At 35.4% G+C, this 20,862-nt stretch overlaps 1 protein-coding gene and 1 pseudogene across 8 annotated transcripts in view; one reads left to right on the forward strand and one right to left on the reverse strand.

Annotated features, from left to right (window-relative positions):
* MCU (mitochondrial calcium uniporter) overlaps positions 1-20,862 on the reverse strand; it is a 201,537-nt gene that overhangs the window by 76,789 nt on the left and 103,886 nt on the right. The window lies entirely within an intron of this gene.
* On the forward strand, positions 9,356-9,978 carry LOC140699524 (glycoprotein endo-alpha-1,2-mannosidase pseudogene; annotated as a pseudogene).

Below are 20,862 nucleotides of genomic sequence, written 5' to 3' on the forward strand. Positions count from 1 at the left end.
GAGAGACACCACCAGTCGCAACTATTTCTAAACGCCCCAAATTCTTGCTTATTTATCTTATTTCCTTTAAAAGTTCGAGGGATAGTCCCTTCCATGCTACAGTAGGATGCTAGCTCATGATTAGACAGTGACACTAGAGTCACAATACCTCTGTTGTTTCTGGCCTTGCTAACTACCAGCCAAGACACTAATAACATATAAGCCATATATACAAGGAATTTACAAACCAGTAAGAGAAACTAGACACACATCCTTATAAAGTTAAATAAGAAAACAAAAGTTAAAATTGGGTTTCTCAGAAGAGGCAGAAATTCCGTTAAACTTCAAATAGGCGGGCTTTAGATAAAGAATAAAAGAACATTTGGGAGTGCATGAGTGAAGGAATACACATGGTTTGAAGGTAAGAATGTACCAGGCACATTTCAGATGGAAATGAACCAGTTCAAGTACTGCTACACTTTTACAACACTTCACAAAGGAGATTTTGGGGTGGACTGAAAAGGGATATATGTCATTCTTTTATATTGCCAATTATTGAATTCCTCCACTGAATGTGTGATTAGGGTATATTTTATGGAATCAGCAATTTTGAAGAGAGGTTCCAGGATGGAGTAGGGAGACTGGTGATCCAAGGACTACAGAGAGGAGTCTGCAGTCCTGGCAATACCCACTGGTCTCCCACATGGAAGTGACCCCCCAAACCTGATGAGAGTAAAAATGAGTTTTCCCTTTTTGTGGCCTACACATGACCACAAATCAGTATCCTCATTCTGTTAGAATTGACCATGTGGATCATCTACAGATCCTGGCACTAGAATGAGTTCCAGGATCATTATCCCTTTGGTCAAGCCACAAAGACCTTAACTATATCACAGCAACCAAGGGAAGGGGAAAAAATGAAAGTGACATGAAAGCAGGTATCTATTCTTCTGAAGTATGTCTGGGAACGAAGCAACTTGTCTCTCTCATTCTTGCCTAGGAATTAGCTCAGGTTAAGCTCTCACACGTAAGTCTCAACCAATTCCTAGAAAAATAAAACATCTGCCTGTGTACAACCACACGACTATCTGTTTCTGAAAACAAACACCCAAATTCCCAAAGCCTTGGTTTAATCAAAAATGGAATGAATGGATGATGCTTCACACAGTATACTTTGTGTTTATTTTGTCTTTGGGAATTCTCACAACCTAAAACCTGTCTAAGCCTTAAATTGAATTTAACTCCACGATTCATCTAAAATTATCAAATCTAAGAAACTGAAGAGACTATATCAGAAAGCGAAGTGTCAGCAGCAAAGTAATCCATGGGGGAAAATTCTAAAAGCTTGCAGCCCAGACTAAGGATGTGATCAGTTTATACATGTAAACAAAGAGGGCCTTACTGGCTCCAAACAGCCTCAGCCTCAACAAATTCTTATCCCCAAATTCCTTGCCTGACAAATTCAAATCATCAAATCTTTCCTGATAATCAGTAACAAGATACCAAACTCTACATCAAAAAGCTTCCTAACATTCCCTGCATAGTACCATTTCCCTTCATTCCACTCCAGCATTCCAATTCTTAAATTAAGATGACAAAAATACCCAGAAATAAATGAATAAACTATTCATTGAATTACTATTTCTACATGTCAGTCAGACCAATTAAATGGGCAATACCAAAATTTAAAAAAAATTGTTTCATTATGTTTGTGTTGCATTACATTTGTAGAATGTTCTTAATTCTTTAAGAGCTCTTTCTACAAAAAGACAACCTATGGAATGGGAGAAAATTTTTGCAAATGAAACCGACAAAGGCTCGATCTCCAGAATATATAAGCAGCTCATACGACTTAATAAGAAACAACCATATAACCCAATCCAAAAATGGGCAAAAGACCTAAACAAGCAATTCTCCAAGGAAGACATACAAATGATCAAAAGGCACATGAAAAAATGCTCAATATCACTAATTATCAGAGAAATGCAAATCAAAACTACAATGAGGTATCACCTCACACCAGTCAGAATGGCCATCATTCAAAAATCCACAAATGACAAATGCTGGAGAGGCTGTGGAGAAAAGGGAACCCTCCTACACTGCTGGTGGGAATGCAGGTTGGTGCAATCACTGTGGAAAACAGAATGGAGATTTCTCAAAAGACTAGGAATAGACCTACCATATGACCCAGGAATCCCGCTCCTGGGCATATATCCAGAAGGAACCCTACTCCAAAATGACACCTGCACCCCAGTATTCATAGCAGCACTATTTAAAATAGCCAAGACATGGAGACAGCCTAAATGTCCATCAACAGATGATTGGATAAAGAAGATGTGGTATATTTATACAATGGAATACTATTCAGCCATAAAAACTGACAACATAATGTCATTTGCAGCAACATGGATGCTCCTGGAGAATGTCATTCCAAGTGAAGTAAGCCAGAAAGAGAAAGAAAAATACCATATAAGATCGCTTATATGTGGAATCTAAAAAAACAAACAACAACAAAAAAACACATAAATACAAAACAGAAACAGACTCATAGACATTGAATACAAACTTGTGGTTGCCAAGGGGGCGGGGGGTGGGAAGGGATAGACTGGGATTTCAAAATGTAGAACAGATAAACAGGATTATACTGTATAGCACAGGGAAATAGACACAAGATATTACGGTAGCTCACAGAGAAAAAAATGTGACAATGAATATACATATGTTCATGTATAACTTAAAAATTGTGCTCTACACTGGAATTTGACATAACATTGTAAAATTATTATAAATCAATAAAAAATGTTAAAAGAAAAAAGAAAAAAAAAAGAGCTCTTTCTTGTCTAAAACCTCATTTGATTCTCACAGTAAGCCAATGAGTGTGAAGAAGGTACTAACAAGAAAAAAAATCAAAGGTGCAGCTGACATGGTGAAACTTAGGTATCACTATTACAGGTCCTTTTTTTTTTTTTTTTTTTTTTTTGGGTAAACCTTTCCAGATAATGGGAAGATTGGAAGGAGTGGGAATAAAGCTCTTCGTGGCTTTCCATCTAAATTAAGTAGGTATCATGCTCCTGCTATCAAAAGAGATTATGATAAATTTGTTTTAACAAGTGATGACAAAAGTTTCTTTCCTCCTCCTTCCCAAGTCATTCCAAACACGCACACACACACTATTAGCCAAGCAATTTCTTAATTTAAAAGAATTGGCAGCCTTTATTTTCCATTTCCTTCTCCCACAGTTAATTTTTAAAATACCTTTGAGATACAATTTACATACCATAAAAATTCACGCTTTTAAAGTGTACAATTCAGTGGTCTTCAGTATATTTGCAAAGTTATACAACCATCATCACTAATTCTCAAACATTTGTCTCCAAAAAGAAACCTCATGCCCATTAGTAGTCTCTCTCCACTGCCCTTCACCCAACCCCTGGCAACAACTAATCTCCCTTCTATCTCTATGGACTGCCTATTCTGGACATTTCATACAAATGGAATCAAGACAACATGAGGTCTTTTGTGACTGACTTCTTTCATTTAGCGTATTTGCAAGGTTCATCCATATTATAGCATGTATCAGTACTTCATTCCTTTCTGTCACCAAATAATATTCCATTGTACAGATATACCACATTCTGTTTAATCCATTCATCAATTTTTTGCTATTATGGATAATGCTGCTACAAATATTGTACAAGCTTTTGTACAAGTTTTTGTGTGGATATATGCTTTCATTCCTCTTGGGTACATACCTCGAAGTGGAATTGCTGGGTCATATGGGAAATATATGCGATGAAATAAAATTTATATTTTTAAGGCAAGACAAGAAAATTTAAGCATAAATTTTTCTGTTTGGTCTCCTTCCTCCCCCTTTAGTGTGCAATGTGCATCTGCATTACACATTAATCAGACCGCCTCAAAGATGGGAATGCCTGCTCAACTGTTAAGATAAAAATTTTCCCCTTTCTTCTGGTGCAAGCAATGTAACTTCTTAAAATATTAGCATTCTTTCCCAACTCTGTAGGGCAGTCATGGAGACTCGCTGATTACTTTGTAAGTGCTTACCTGGACTATGAATCTTTGGTAAACTTTATATAAAATGTCAGTATGTCATTTTGATGTACAATTCTTTGTCTCGAAAATGTGTATGACTGTGCCTTTGACTTCTAACAGGCAGAAAAATTCTCAGAGCTTTTGAAAGTCAATCTCCCAGGTTATAATCCTCAGTTTGGCTTCAATAAAATTTCTTTTTTCTTCTTAACTTGTTTGTTAATTGAACTATCATCAATATATCTTAAAACATTTTTAAGAACTGCCAAACTATTTTCCATAGTAGCTGCACCATTTTACATCCCCACCAGCAATATATGAAGGTTCCAATTTCTCCATATCCTCACTAACATTTGATATTTTCTTTTATTATTATTATTATTATAGCCACAGTACTGGGTGTGAGATGGCATCTCATTATGGTTTTAATTTGTATTTCTCTAATAACTAATGAAGTTGAGCATCTTTTCATGAGTTTATCGGCCTCCATACATCTCCTTTGCAGAAACATCTACTCAAGTCCTTTGCCCATTTTTTAATAAGGTTTTTTTTAAATTATTAAATTGTAAGAGTTTATCTTTAATATATTCTAGATGCAAATCCTTTATCAAAATATGATTTGCAAATATTTTCTTCCATTCTATGGGCTGTTTTTTCACTTTCTTGATGATATCATTTTGCAGCACCGAAGTTTTACATTTTAAGTCCAATTATCTATTTTTTCTTTTGTCATTTGTGCTTTTGCTGTCATATCTAAGATAGTTTAATTCAAGATCATGAAGATTTAGATCTACGTTTTCTTCTAAATTTTACTGTTTTAACTCATAAATTTAGGGCTATGATCCACTTTGAGTTAATTTTTCTCTGTGATGTGAGGACAGGGTCCAACTTCATTCTTTTCCATTATATATCCAGTTACCCCAGTACCATTTGTTGAACAGACTGTTCTTTGCCCCACTGAATTGTCTTGGCATCCTTATAAAAAAAAACCAGTTAACCACAAAGGTAAGGATTGATTTCTGGATTCTCAGTTCTATCACATTGGCTATCCTTATGCCAGTTCCACACTGTTTCCATTACTGCTGCTTTGTAGTAAGTTTTGAAATCAAGAAGTGAGTCCTTCAACTCTGTTTTCTCTTCAGGATTCTTTCAGCTAACCTGGGTTACTTGAATTCCCACATGAATTTTAGGGTTAGTTTGTCAATTTATGCAGGGGAAAAAAGCAGCAGAAATTTTGATAAAGACTGTGATGAAACTGTAGATCAATTTGAGAGTATTGCCATCTTAATATTATCTTCTGATCCATGAACATGGGATATTTTCCCATTTGTTTAGGTTTTCTTTACTTTCAATAAGTTTTCAGTATATAAATCTTGCATTTCCTTCATTAATTCCATAGTTATTTTGATTGCAGAGATACAGTTGAACTGACATTCATTTAATGGCCCTCATTCTATTTGCTATGGGTGCTCACATACAATTTTCTTCTCTTTAATTTTTATTTTTTCTCCATTATACATCCATATAATTGGAGGCTTTTCTTGCAAATAAACAGCAATCCATGACCTCTAACCTCCACTCCTTCACCCCAACACTCTCATACCTCACCTCTTCCCAATCTGATGTTTTTGGCATTTTCTATCATATCCCTAAATAACACTTATTCTTCACTTCTTGAATTTTCAGCTTCATGCATCATCTACTGACTTCCTACTAAGGAAAATAAAGTTTAGCTTTCTTTCACATACACACATCCCATTGCCCCCACTCAACTTGTCCTCTCCGGATAGTTATGTCAGGATTTTGTTTTCATTATGTTGACTATGTAAATGCAGTTACAGCTCAGTCATGTACATACTATGATTACTTTTTCTTTCCTGCACAACTTTAGCTTCCCAAGTTTATAACTTTTTTGGCTTAGTTTTCTATATATTTAAATTATTAATTCTATCCTAAATTTTCTGCCATTACACAAATCGCTTCTAGATACATTAAAATATATTAGGCACTCTATTTCTTCTGTTTCTTGAAGAAATCTCTCCTGGACCTTTCTGAACCACTCTACTCTGAATTGGTTGCTCTCTAGGCCTGCCGAATAGCTGTCATCTCAAGATGTACATCTATCACCATCCTGAAGATTTCTTTCATCTCTTAAGATCACACTTCCTGCACATCACCTGCTTTTAGGGATACTCCCTTATTTTGGTACAGCACAGTCCCAGTAGCTTCCTGAGAAATTGTGCTTGGAAGGAAAAATGGGAGACCTTAACATGCCTGAAAATGTCTTTAGTTTCCCTTACCCTTATTTCAAACTTTGGCTAAACACAGAATCCTAGATTAAAAGTTGTTTTCCTTCAAAATTTAGAGGTCATTTCTCCATTTTTTTTTAGTAGACTTCACTGTTGAGAAGCTTGAGCCTTGATTTCTGATCCTTTGTATGAAACCTGTTTTTCCCTTGATTCTGTATTATTTTCTTTTTTTAATCATTATTATGAAATTTCAAAAAGAAGTCCCTTGATATGGATGTCACTATGCTTGGCAACTGATGGATTACTTCAATATAGAAACTTGTATTTCAGTTATGGGGAGTTATCTCTTTTTTTAAGTTGAAGTATAGTTGATTTTACAATGTTGTGTTAGTTTTCAGTGTACAGCAAAGTGATTCAGTCATATATATTATATATACATATTCTTTTTCATATGGGAAGTTTTCTTGAATTTCTTTCTTTAATGATATTTCCTCTATTTTTTCAGTTTTCTTTCTGGAACTCCTATTACTTGAACATCTTCACCATTGAGTCTCTTGGACTGGTCCTCCAATTTTCTTATTCTTGTCTCCCAAGTTCTCGGTCACTTCAAACCTTTTATGGAATACTCTGTTATCATGGTTTTAATTTCTAAAATCATTTTGATTTTCTGAAAGTTCCTTTTTTAGAGCACCATATATTAGATTCATTACTCTTTTCTCTCTGAGGATTATTACTGATACATTTAAAAATTTTTCTTTCTCCCTACATAAACTGTTCCCTTGATCGCTGTTTCCTATATGCTTCAGTTCTGTTCATATTAAAACTGTTCCTCAAATGTCTAGTGATCTCTAACCGATTGCTCATATTTAGGAGTGGGGAGTGGTGGCCAAAAAGCTGATTGGAAGCTTTATGCAAATAGTGGTCTTCACCACAAAAGTGATCTGGTTGTGTTATTTCCCTGGGGAAACCCAAATGATCAATATCTTTAAATCTTTTCTTTCAGATTATGCCAGGTTCTCCAGAGAATAATACCAATCTCGTACTTTGACGGTAAAAGCTTGTCTGCCAGTGTTCTCAGAGACAAATGAGGGAAGAAGGTTAGAAATATCAATAGTCAATATGTCAATTTCCACTTAATCCTCCTCTTTCAGTACAGTATCCCTGCCCTCATGGTATTTAGGGTCCCTCATTCCAGAAAAACCTGTTTCATTCTTTTTAGGGACTATTTTTCAATTTTCTTCCAAGGTAGGGGAAGGGAATCTGGGAGACTAAGTATCACGTAAAGGGATTTTCAATGAACCGTTCAACTAATTTCTCCTGCTGTTAACTCATTCTCATTTCACAAAAGTTTTGGAGGATGCTTTAGGGTAAGCCATGTTCTTCTCAATTTATACCACTACTAATCTAGGATTCAGCTTTCTTAAAGAAGTACTCATTCATCTTCTCTTCAGACTCCTAAATCTAAAATTTTCAGTCCCTTCCATTTCCCTCCCCTTTCCTTTGTCCTTTGTTCCCCTTGTGGATTCATGCCTAAAAAACCAAAACCTTTTGTCATTTTAGTGGAGTTTTGAGAAAGAGGGAAGGTAAATCCATATTCAATGTACCATCTGACTATACTTAACACAGTAGTCCTCCCTTATCTGCAGAGTATATGTTCCAAGATGTCCAGTGGATGCCTAAAACTGGGGATAGGACTAAATCCAATTATACTACAGTTTTCCCTATACATACATGCCTATGATAAAGTTTAATTTATAAGTTAGGCACAGTAAGAGAATATCTGAATTGCCAGCATCACTACTCTTGTGCTTTAGGGCCATTATTAAGTAAAATAATGGTTACTTGAACACAAGCTCTGTGGTACTGAGACAGTCCATCTGATTACCTATATGGCTACTAAACGACTAATGGGTTAGATATACTGGACAAAGGGATGATTTACGTTTGGGGTGGGACAGAGCATGATGGCAAGCACACTACTCAGAACAGCTGCAGTTGAAAACTTATGAATTGTTTATTTCTGGAATCTTCCTTTAATTTATTCCAACGACAGTTGACCAGGGTAACTGAAATTTCAGAAAGCAAAACTGCAGATAAGGGAGGCTGCTGTAAAAGAAAGTTAAGAAAGTAGATTCTAAGAGTTCTCATCACAAAGAGAAATTTTTTTCTCCTTTTCTTTTTATTGTATCTAAATGAAATGATGGATGTTAACTGAACCTATTTTGGTAATCACTTCACAATAAATGTAAATCAAACTGTACATCATACTGTACATCTCAGATTTACACAGTGATGCGTGTCAATTATTTCTCAATAAAACTAGAAAAAAAAATCTACCATTGTTAACTGAAAGCACTCACATTTATTTAAACCATATTCGAAATCCAGTACTAAGATCAAGAGGCAGATCAAGCTCCAGAATTCCAAAAAGCTGTCTCAGTGATGAAAGAAAAAAAGTTAAGTTACACTATCTACTATACTTTCCCGTAGCCTTTAAAATTTTTCACAAGGCCAAAAGGAAAAAGTACAATATTCTAAAAACCATCAGGTGTTGATGGCCAATGGCAGCTGGAAGGTGAACTTCAAGATTTTCTGATGTTTGTACTTTTGTTGTTGTTTTAAAGAATGCTAAGAGTAATGAAGGTGCGGAGCCATAGGGATGGACTTGAGGAGAAGCAAATCATTTCTATTCAAAAATTATTTTTCTAAATGTTTCCCACTGGGTACCATTTCTTTACTGTCCTTTAACTTCCATCAAGAAAATCTATTTTGTCCCACCCCTCAGGCGCTTTTTGGAGGCAGGGCTTGTTGGGTCTCCATTGTGCTGAGGCTGCTGGCTTTTGCTTTATTCCTGGTCTCAATGACTCTGCTGGCAGAGTCCTTGCTGGAGGCCAGATTCCCAGACCCTGGACTGCTACACTCCATATATAGGAATTTTACTCCCTGGAGCTGTGCAGCTCAGAGCTTGAAGGACTGTATGAGTTGGTCCTTACCAGAAATAAGCAGCTAGATAAACATTTATTATTTTGGAGTTTAAAGTATGTCATCACTGACGTTTCAAAAATAGGCTTGCATAACTGTCTATTCTATTTATTTTCTCTCTGATGACAGGTTTTAAAACATGAATACCAAGTAAATATACAAAGATACATGAAATATTAAAAAAAAATAAATATTTTCTACTTTTGGAGGTCCTTACGGACTTGATCTTCTTCCAGAACTCTGCTGATGAATTATTCATTTGGGAGAAAATTTTGACTCTCAAAAGAATGACAAAATCAACAGTGAAACAAATACCAAGAATTTTAAAAGCGTTGAGATCGATATAAAACCATCTAAAGCCTCTGAACCTTACCTGGAAGAACTGCCACCTCTGAATTAGTTGTATGTATTTTATTACAGTTGGTACAGAAGTCCACAATTTGATGGAACCATCTAGTCTTGGAGCTTTGGGACCCTAGAATAGCCAGGAGACCCAGTCCCCCAGATGAGACTAGCTTCATCTTTTACTCTAAAAAGGCTCTCAGGGTCCTTCTGTAATAGAAATTCACATGAAATAAATGCACTTAGCTTCAATTAGTGTACTAGTACTAGCCTATCTTGGTACCTACCTGATGCAAATAATGTTAATGATGATTTAGTACCAACTATTTTGGATAAAGCTCATAAATATAATCTGAAGCAGAAAAGAAAGGAATGAAATGTTCTTTTGTGACGATAATACACAAGGTAGTGAAGACTTACACACTAAATTTCTTATGTGTCAAAGTGCTGTTAAATAACCATGTGAATTTAAGTATTTATAAGTAGTTAAAAAAATAAACTGCTCCTCAGGAAGAAAGGAAGGGAGGAAGGACAGAAGGAAGGAATCTATTTTAACCAGTGAATAAGTAAAACCATAATATATCACTTTTGAAAATTTCTTAATACCTATACTACAGTGACTCTTCACCACACATGGACAATTCCATGCTGGAACAGTATTATTTCTAAGAAAGTAAACCTAGGAGTGCATGGAACAAGGAAAATCTGGGGTCATTTTCCCTCAGGACTTGGGCTTCTATCTCTAACATATATCAAACATCTAGCCTCAAAGTTATAAAAGACAAATGAGTAAAGAATGGAGGGAGGATTACAGGACTCCCTTATAACATGTGCCCAACTTTGACTGTTATTTCTCTCAAAGCACCTTGTCTACCACCTCTGGCATGTGACTGTCAGGTAACACATGCTGGTCTACATACTGACTACACAAAACTTGCATGCCATGAAGAACTGGGAGTACAAGCAGCCCAACAGACTTTCTTCTCATAAACAAGTTTGAAAGCATGAATAAAATCACAGTATTGCTCAAGTAAAACAATTCTTGTTTCACTAGAACACCATACTGAGAGGCAAGAGAAAATTCTTCCCCTGTGCCACTCACTAAATTAGGAATTCATAGAGAAGAATATTTTCCCCACAAACCTGCTCTCTCTCTCTTGTATTCCTTCACTCAGAAAATGGTACTATCAGGTACTACAAACTTGGCCATCATTCTTAACTCTTTCCTCCCACCTTCCTTCCTTCAGCCACCAAAATCTGTGGGTTCTAGCTCTTAAATAGCTGTTAAATCCATCTGTTCCTATATCTCCAAGTCTGGACTGCACCAATCCAGTTCTCCTTGTCTCCTTTCTATCCTCCACAATATAACCAAAATTGTCTTCCTAAAATGCTAATCTTTTCATGTCACTCTCTTGCTTAAAACCCATTACATTAGCTTTAAGAATTTTTTAAAATGTAAATACTTAAGGATAGAAACAAAAGCAATAACAAATTTCCAAGAATCAGGTGTCATGAGTATATACTTGGGAAAAGGCCAAAAGAAAACATATAGATTGAACAGCAGTGGAGCCAGGCTGTGATTAAAACCAATTATAAAATTAAAAGTGGCATAGACAAGGGATTAATTGTCAAAAAATACAAACAGCTTATATAGCTCAATACCAAAAAATAAACAACTCAATGAAAAATGGGTAGAAGACCTAAACAGACCTTTCTCCAAAGACATAAAGATAGCCAACAGGCACATAAAAAAATGCTCAACATCACTAATTATTAGAGAAATGCAAATCAAAACTACAATGAGATATCACCTCACACCAGTCAGAATGGCCATCATCAAAAAGTCCACAAATAATAAATGCTGGAGAGGGTGTGGAGAAAAGGGAACCTTCCTACACTGCTGGGATATAAATTGGTGTAGCCACTATGGAGAACAGTATGAAAGTTCCTTAAAAAACTGACAATAGAATTACCATATCATCCAGCAATCCCACTCTTGGGCATATATTTGGAAAAGACAAAAAGTCTAATTCAAAAAGATATATGTATATGCACCACAATGTTCATAGCAGCACTATTTATAATATCCAAGACATGGAAGCAAACTAAATGCCCACTGACAGATGAGTGGATAAAACAGATGTGGTATATATATGTGTGGCATACACACACACACACACACACACACACACACACACACCTGTACACACAGTAGAATATTATTCATCCATAAAAAGAATGAAGTAATGCCATTTGCAGCAACACAGATGGGCCCAGAGATTATTATACTAAGTGAAGTAAGTCAGACAAAGGAAGACAAATATTATATGATATCACTTGTATGCGGAATCTAAAACATGATACAAATGAACTTATAGACTCACAAACATAGAAAACAAACTTATGTTTACCGAAGGGGAAAGTGTGGTAGGGAGGGATAAAGTAGGAGTTTGGGATTAACAGAAACACACTACTATGTATAAAACAGATAAACAACAAGGACCTACTATATAGCATGGGAATCTATATTCAATACCTTGTAATAACCTATAATGAAAAAGAGTTTGAAAAAGAAAAAAAATATATATATATATCTGAATTACTTTGCTGTACATCTGAAACTAACACAACATTGTAAATCAACTATACTTCAACAAAAAAAATTTTTTTAACTTATGTAAGAAAAAACTAAAGATGGCATTAAAAACTTCAAAAAAATGAGTAAACTTCACTGTGGCACATTAAATTTATAATATTACTTCACACAATAACTTATACTAGATTTTTCAATTCAATAAATATTTAACAGAGCTACTACTAAATGGAAGACTGGATTATCCACTTCTTTCCAATAAGCCTCCATTCCAAAGACTTGTTACAATTCCCCCAGAGCCCACCCACAAGACAATATCTTTTCTGACTTTATTTAAAAATAGTTACAAAGTATTTATGGATGGAATAATATGATGTCTGAGATGAATTCAAAATAATTATGAGAAGGGAGCTAGTGAGGGAAGGGAAAGTTGTAACAAGATTGGCAAAATGCTCATAGGCTGAAGCTGACTAATAGGTACACTGGGATTCATTGCTTAATTATACTACTCCCCTTACTCGGTGTAATTGTGAAAATTTTCTATAATAAGGAGTGAAACAAACCAAAAACAAAACCAAAAAAGAAAAATGATAAGCAAGAGTGACCCTACTGCTGAAACATGCTTTTTTTTATTTGAAATGTTTCATACAGGATAGGTAGGTAGACTTCCATATTTCAGGCATCGCTCTGATATGATTTTGAACCACAACTGGAAAAGTTATTTTTTCAAATTCAACTGTGTAAAGACTTATACCAAAAATCAGAGAAAGTATAAGACAAATATCAAATAAAGTTTATTTTCTTAGATAAGAGATTTTGCAACTGAGATACAGAAACCATACTTGCTTTAAGAGAACTTGAGTAGCACCATACTTCCATTCCTTTAATATAATAATATAAAATAGAAAAAAATTCTTAAAGTTAGTACCTATTTCACAAATACTTGAACTGAAATAGTCCTAGTCAATATTACAGGATAGACTGTAGGGCATTTTGTACTTACAATAATGACGTTTTTATAATGGGATCATGCTGTTCTTTTTATCTCTAAAACTACCCTTGGCATTGGTTATAATGCCCCAGATGAAGGTTTCTTAACTTTGGCACTACTGACATTTTGGGCCAGATAATTCTTTGTTGTCGGGGGCTATCCTGTGCTGTATGTTCAAAAGCATCTCTGGCCTCTAGCCACTGATGCCAGTAGCTCTGCCACCCCCAACCAGTTTTTGACAACCAAAAATAATGTCTCCAAACATTGTCAAATATCTCTTGGTGTGGGGGAGGCAAAATCACCTCTTACTGAGAACCACTGCCCTACAGCAATTAGTATGATTTTTTAGTTGCTTATTTTAAAAATACCTTGGCTTCATAAATGCACTTTCCTAATCTAAGACAATGAGACACCCTGGAATGTGTGTATATATTGCTATCATTACTTACAGGAATGGCTTCCTAGTCGCAGAATCATAGAAGCATCTTAATGATCTAGTTTGACGTTCTCAACATGGACCACAGCCCAGATCTGTGGCTGTATATTCAAGAGTTGAGGAATTCTCTATAAGAAGTTTTAAATTTTCTGCCCTTACCACTAATAATCTTTGAAAATGTGGATCATCTGAACACTTTGTCATTAAGCACTGCCAGGATATTTGTGAGCCCACATTTGTGTTTATCAACATAGGAAGTCATTCATCACTATCCTAGGCTAATGGGAAAAGCAGAGAGGCAGGCAATACAGTTGAGCCAGTGAAGGAAAAATGATACCATGATGCACTAAATCAAAGATTTATAACAGTTTTAATAAAAACAACATGTTAGGAGAATTAAATTATCATCTTATACACTGTAGTCTAGTTAGCCCAATGCAAAAGAACATGCAGGGTAGCAAGGAATAACATATTCACATTGGAAGCAGTATTTCAGTTTCAGCAAACCAACTGTCATTCATTATGTTGATGTTGTTAATATGTTGGTTTTGGTCTTGTTTGCACTTCACTTGTTTTGGTTTTGTAGCTCTGCATGAATGTAGCAGAGGGAACTTCTATTTAGCTTTATGTCTGCCCACAGTAAAGTTGAGTATATAATTAAAAACCACAATATAGTTTAAATCAACAGCTGGAATATTTGTCCCTTTTAAAGGATCTGCACAGTTCTCAAATTTGAAACTAATCTAGTCCAATGCCTTCATTACTCAGAAGAAACTATAGTCCAGTGGTATGAGTAACTTGTCCAAAATCACACACTTAATCAATGGCAAAGAAAGCATTACAACTTCAGGCCATCTCATGTACCAGCAGTTACTGTTTATTTCTTGCATCTCGTATACACACCATACTTCAGTAAATACAATTGGAAGTTTTTTCTTTTCACACACCATATTCTAAATTGAACTTATAAACAGTGAAATAACTCACTATTAGAGATACAGTGTAACAGCGGAGCAGTACATTGTTTTACATGCATTTGCCCACAAAATAAGACTGGGCTAATCATTCTATTAAAACATAAAAAATAGTTACTCTTCATCATGAGAGGCCCCAAGATTCAACTCTCCAATTCCACACCTCCTAAGTCTTCATGACACTTAAGAAGTTGCTTAAATGTTGCATTTTTTGGTATGACTGTGAAACATTTAAAACAAGTTTTCTAGCAGTAAGGAATTCGCTACATTACCAATAGTATGTTCATATAACAGAATACTTGAGTAAATTAGGTCATACAAAGCATTTAACACAAAATTTGATATATTTATTCAGCGATACATATATCAAATTTTGTGTTAAATGTTTTATATGACCTAATTGCATCTTCACAACAATCCTATAATATTTCTCCATTTTACAAAAAAGGTGTATCTGCCAAGTCATGTAAATGTTAAGCCAAAAAGTTCCAAATCAAAAGTCTGCCAGAAATTGACACAACACTGTAAACTGACTGTACTTCAACTAACTAAATAACTGAAATTTTTAAAAAGCCCAAAAAACAAACAAAAAAGTGTGATTCCAAATACTGAACTTAAGCTTCATGAAAAACTGCTATGTATTAAGATTCTGGTGTGTCACAAGAAAAGATAATGTAATGCTATGTGATAAAACAGTTTAGAAGCAACATATACAGGAAAAGTTGGGAAGGATCTATACCAAACTGTTAAAGGTGAATATATTACTAGATCTTATTTTCACATATTTCTATTTTCTAATTTATCTGCAGTGAATAAACATCATTTGCTAAACAACAAACATAATTCTTAATGATAAAAATCAAACAAGCTACAGACAGGCTGGGCAATCTAGTCATTCACGGCAGTCTTAGCAACAAGTCCCCCATGCTGTAGTTATAAGCACTTAGGCTCCAAAGAGCTTAAAAACAAAAAATTTTCTTTTCCCTGTTTCTTACATTGGGTAGTCTCAGCAAGGATTTACTTATAAGTAAGCAAAAAGAAGAAAAGTATAAGTCATTTTATAAACTTTTTCTCATATCAATGTTGAACATATTTCATGTGATAGTTTTTGAATACATGGTAGTTTTCATAAAGCTTTCCAATGACATAATTTGAGAATTAGCAGGAAATTTAACAACCACATTAAACAGTAATCAGTTTCCAAAAAATACTGTATTTGTAAAACTTATTAGCTAATCATGTAAAGGGAATATTCCTTTCACTGTGCTTTTAAAATCTGTTTACTTCCACAAGAAGCCTATGTTTCTTCAAAACAGAAGAGTCTTAGATAAACCCGTGATGATAGAAATAATTACCCCTCAATAGTTAATTTTAAGTCTTGCTTTTGAGGCAGCTAGGTAAGCAATCATACTGATAATAGAGGACAAAAAGATAGGCAATGATTAGGTCATGTAAAATAGCTCTGATCTACTTTTCATTTCACTTTTAGAAACAGAAAAAAGCTGATATTAGACAATCTTAGCACTGTCTAACTGCTAGGATATAAAACTAGGCAGATGCCTAAAACTTAAAGGTCAGACAAGTTTTCCCTGAAACAAAAATCAAAGTTACTCAGAAAATACAAATATTAGCACTAGAGTGCCTTCACCACACAGTTACAATAAATCAGGTCTTCCTTGCTTTACAAGTTTCCTATTGTCTCTGCAACAAATTACTACACACTTAGTGATTTAAAACAACACATATTTATTCTCTCACAGTTCTGGATGTAATTGAGAACAAGTCTTGCTGGGCTAAACAAAGTCAAGGCTTCAGCAGAGGTAGTTCCCTCTAGAGGCGTTGAGATAAGAATGCATCCTTACCTTTTTTGCTTCTGGAGGCCTCCTGCCTTCCTTGGCTCATGACCCCTTCCTCACATCACTCCAAGCTCTTGCTTCCGTCATCACATCTCCTAATATTAACTTCCATCTCCTCTTTCCCTATTAGAAGGACCCTGGAGATTATATCAGATCCAACTATATATAAAAAATAATCTCCCCAAAGAGTTCAAGAGTAGCAAAGATGTGTGACTCAGCAGTCAGGTATGTTAACTACATCACTATCAAGTCTCTGGAACTAATGAAACTAAGTACTTCACTTTCTTCTAGATCATGGCCTAAAGTCTTTTTCTATTTGATAAAAAGAAACAGCAATAAAATGCAACCTCATGGGCTAATGTTATGAGCTAATCACACATACACTGGATCCCAAAAATACTGCATTGCATTCCACATCTAATAAGGCCCAAGCACAAACAGTGATATATTTTCAGCTGAATAGGCATAATGGGAAACAGTGAACAATATACCCTCTGTGTTTGCTGCATGTTCTTCACTAGCTTGTAACATATATAGCATAAAAACCCTATTTTAAAAAAATTATTGCAACTTTTCCCATTTTAAACTATCCCAATATTACTACACTTTTGTATGAGGGTTAGATAAAGAAATTAATAGAGCATTATTATACACCTTACAAATGGGTTTTATTATCTAAATTTGTAAATATGTTATAAGAAACTTTACTTTCAATCCATCTTCCCTTAAGCTAGCTACAGCTGAATTAGTGCTAAGACATGGCTTAAACTGAACTTGAATCCTCTGTGGCACCCCTCTGGCAACTACCTGCTATCCAGAGAAGGGGATACTATGAATTGAGTAAGACTTCTTTAATCCTAGGATTTTAAAAGGCTCTCAGCCATATGCAAACTTTCCTAAATTAAATTAGGGAGAATTTACTTCTGTTCTTAACTGATAACTTACACCAGGTACACTAAAAAATTCTTACCACAAAACATGGAGAAATGCTGGATAAGAATATAACAAATGTCCTTTAAAATGCATAGTTGAGCACACAAGAAAATAAGAATCATCCCCATGGGTCTAAAAATGAATTGAGAAATGAAAACAGGAAACCTGGGGGAAGTTCCGTGGTCTGAGTAATCTACAAGCTTGAGTTGTGACATGTACCAGGCTGGACTACATCAAATTAAAAACTGCATCAAAGGACAAAATCAACAAAGTAAAAAGGCAGCCTATGGAATTGAAGAAAATATTTGCAAATCATATATCTGATAAGGGGTTAATATCCAGAACTCCTACACTCAATAACAACCACAGCAACAACAAAACAAACAAGTCAATTAAAAAACAGGCAAAGGACTTGAACATTTTGCTGAAGAAGATATACAAATGCCCAAAAAGCAGATGAAAAGATGCTGAATATCACTAATCGTTAGGGAAATGCAAATCAAAACCACAATATCACCTCACACCCATTAGGATGGCTTCTATTAACAAAACAGAAATAATAAACATTGGCAAGGATGGGAAGAAATTAGAACCCTTGTGCATTGTTGATGGGACTGTAAAATGGTGCAGTTGCTATGGCAAACATCATGGTGGTTCCTCAAAAAAACAGAACTACCATGTGATCCAGCAATCCCACTTCTGGGTATATATCCAAAAGAAATAAAAACTCAAAGAGATATTTGTACACTCATTTTCATAGCAGAATTAATCGCAACAGTCAAAAGATGGAAACAACCTAAGTTTCTGTCACAGATAAATGGATAAACAAAGAAAGTAGTACATACGTACAATGGAATATTGTTCAGTCTTAAAAAGGAAAGAAATTCTAACGTATGCTACAACATGGATGAATCTGGAGGACATGAATCTGAGTGAAATAAGCCAGTCAACAAAAGACAAATACTGTATTATTCCACTTAAATGCAGTATGTAAAGAAGTCAAATTCATATGTATAGAAAGTAGAATGATGGTTGGTGGGGGCCAGCAGGAGGGAGGAATAGGAATTTGTTTAATAGGTATAAAGTTTCAGTTTTGCAAGATGAAAAAGTTAAAGAATTTTGGATATTGGTTGCACAATGATGTAAATATACTTAACACTAGTAAGTTGTACATGTAAAAATTTTAAGATGATAAATTTTCTTTTATGTGTATATCACCATAATGACCAAAAAAAACCCAAAAAACCACCCACCAGGAGGCTGGAGATACAAATTTGAGCTATTAAAAGATACAGTTACAACTAAGATCTATAAAGCATAGTTGTTTAAGATAAAGACCAAAAAAAGAATTTGAAAAACTTGAAGTCTGTAAAAATTACAGGCATATTGGAACAATGTACTTAATACAATCTCTAGAAATGAAAAGTAGTAACTAAAATTTAAAATTCAAGTTTCAAATAGCACACAAGCCATAAAGATGGAAAAAAAATCAGTAACTCAGAAGTCAAGTATAGAAAAATCATCCGTGATGCAGCAGAAAGCAAGCAGAATGGTGGTTACCAGGGGCTGGGGTAAGAGCAATGGGAAGTTACTGTCAGATGGTTACAGAGTTCCCGTTTGGGGTAATGAAAAAGTTCTGGAGATAGTGGTGATGGCTGCATAACTATGTGAAAGTGTTTAATGCCACTGAACTACCTAAAAATGGTACATTTTGCTATGTGTATTTTACCACAATAAAAAGAAACCCTGGGGGAAAATATGTGAGACTAATGTGACTAACACTACATGTCTGAACAAAATGGAATATCATGAAAAGGCTGAGCTGAAGTAATCTAGTAATCAATCTAAAATTCTCTATGCAACTGATCATTAAATGATAAAGGACAATGAAAACATTTTCACAAAAACAAAGAATAAGAGAGCTTACTATAAACACACCCTAAGAGAAAAAACTACTAAAGGATGCACTTAAAAAAAAGATTGAAGGGGGTGGGTACATCTCAGTGGTAGAGGGCATGCCTAGCATGCACAAGGTCCAGGGTTCAATCCTCAGCACCTGCATTTGAAATAAATGAATAAACTTAATTACTTGCCCCCACCTTAAAAAAAAAAAGATTGAACCAAAAGGAAGGGAATGGGGAACAAAGATACTGGCAAAGATCAGGGTAAATCTAAAACAGGATTACATTAAAAACTAGTAATAATAACAACAATTAACATGTAAGAATAAAAAGTGGAATTAAAACCAGATAAAAAGAACATTTTGTATAACAGGGAATTATAGGAGTAAAAGTGTACTAAGGTTTCTGGACTATATGAAAGAAAGGTAGAGATACTGATTAGCTTTAGACTGTAAGTCAGGAATGCATGTTCAAATTGTAAGGGTAAATGTTAACAGAATATGTAAATAATGTACACCTTCTAAGCCCATGGAGGGGAAAATGAACATAAAGAAGGCATTTTCAGAAGAAAAAGCAAGAAAGAAGAAAAAATCATAGAAAAAGTAGGGTAATTAGAAAGCACAAAATAAATACAAATGGAGACAACTTCTAGAATGCCAATTAGAGTTCTATGGACCATCTTCCCAGCAAAACGACTACAACTGGTGAAAATTAAAACCACCACCACCACCATTTAAAATCTCTGGAAATGAGAAAGATATCCTAAGTATCTTAAAGATACTTAGCAAATGAAGAGACATTTATTCAAGAAAACCTACTAAATGTCTGTAAGAATAGCAGAAGTCTGGCATTTGAGCCACAACCTCCCACCCCTCCCTAAGTTCAGCATGATGAAGTTCTACTCCAGGTGAGAGCAACCAAGAATGCAGGGCTTCCTCTACTCCCAACTCCCAGTTAAGAGCCATGATATCTGCCTAGGATAGGGAATCCACCTGCATTTCTTACACTTCCACCTCTGTGTTGCAGAAGCTCTGTAACAGGCAAGAACAGCTGAGAGGTCCGGGCTTCTCTGCTTCCACCCCGGCCACTCCCCACCCCACAACTGCCCTCTTCTCATAGGACAGAAATTCTCCCACAGCAGACAAGCTGAGAACACTGAGATCCTAAATGCCCTTGCCCCAGCTTGCTCATAAGGTGAAGTTTCCACAACAGAAGAAGCCCAGAAAACTAAGCAGTAGTGTCATTCCAAGAGAAGGGGCCACTACTCTCACTCCCAGCTCCAGGGCAGTGGCAGAGGCTTGGTCCAGGCAGAGGACATAGGAGAGAAAGCGCTGAAGTGATCCCCAAGGGAAATGATTTTATTTGAAACACAGTGTGGGAAAGTTCAAGCCTGAGGGCACTATAGAAGGTAAGAGAGATTTGGTGGTAAGCAATTAAGAAATTGGTAGCTCTCTGAGAGTAACAAGACAGCCACAGAATAGCTAGAATTTTACCAGGGAGAACCAAAGAAAGAGATAGCTAGGAAGAGTCCTCCTGGGTTCAAAACAAAGGCTGGCTGCAAAACTACCCCTGAAAT

This window comes from Vicugna pacos, chromosome 11, assembly GCF_048564905.1.
Source record: "Vicugna pacos chromosome 11, VicPac4, whole genome shotgun sequence".
NCBI lineage: Eukaryota > Metazoa > Chordata > Mammalia > Artiodactyla > Camelidae > Vicugna > Vicugna pacos.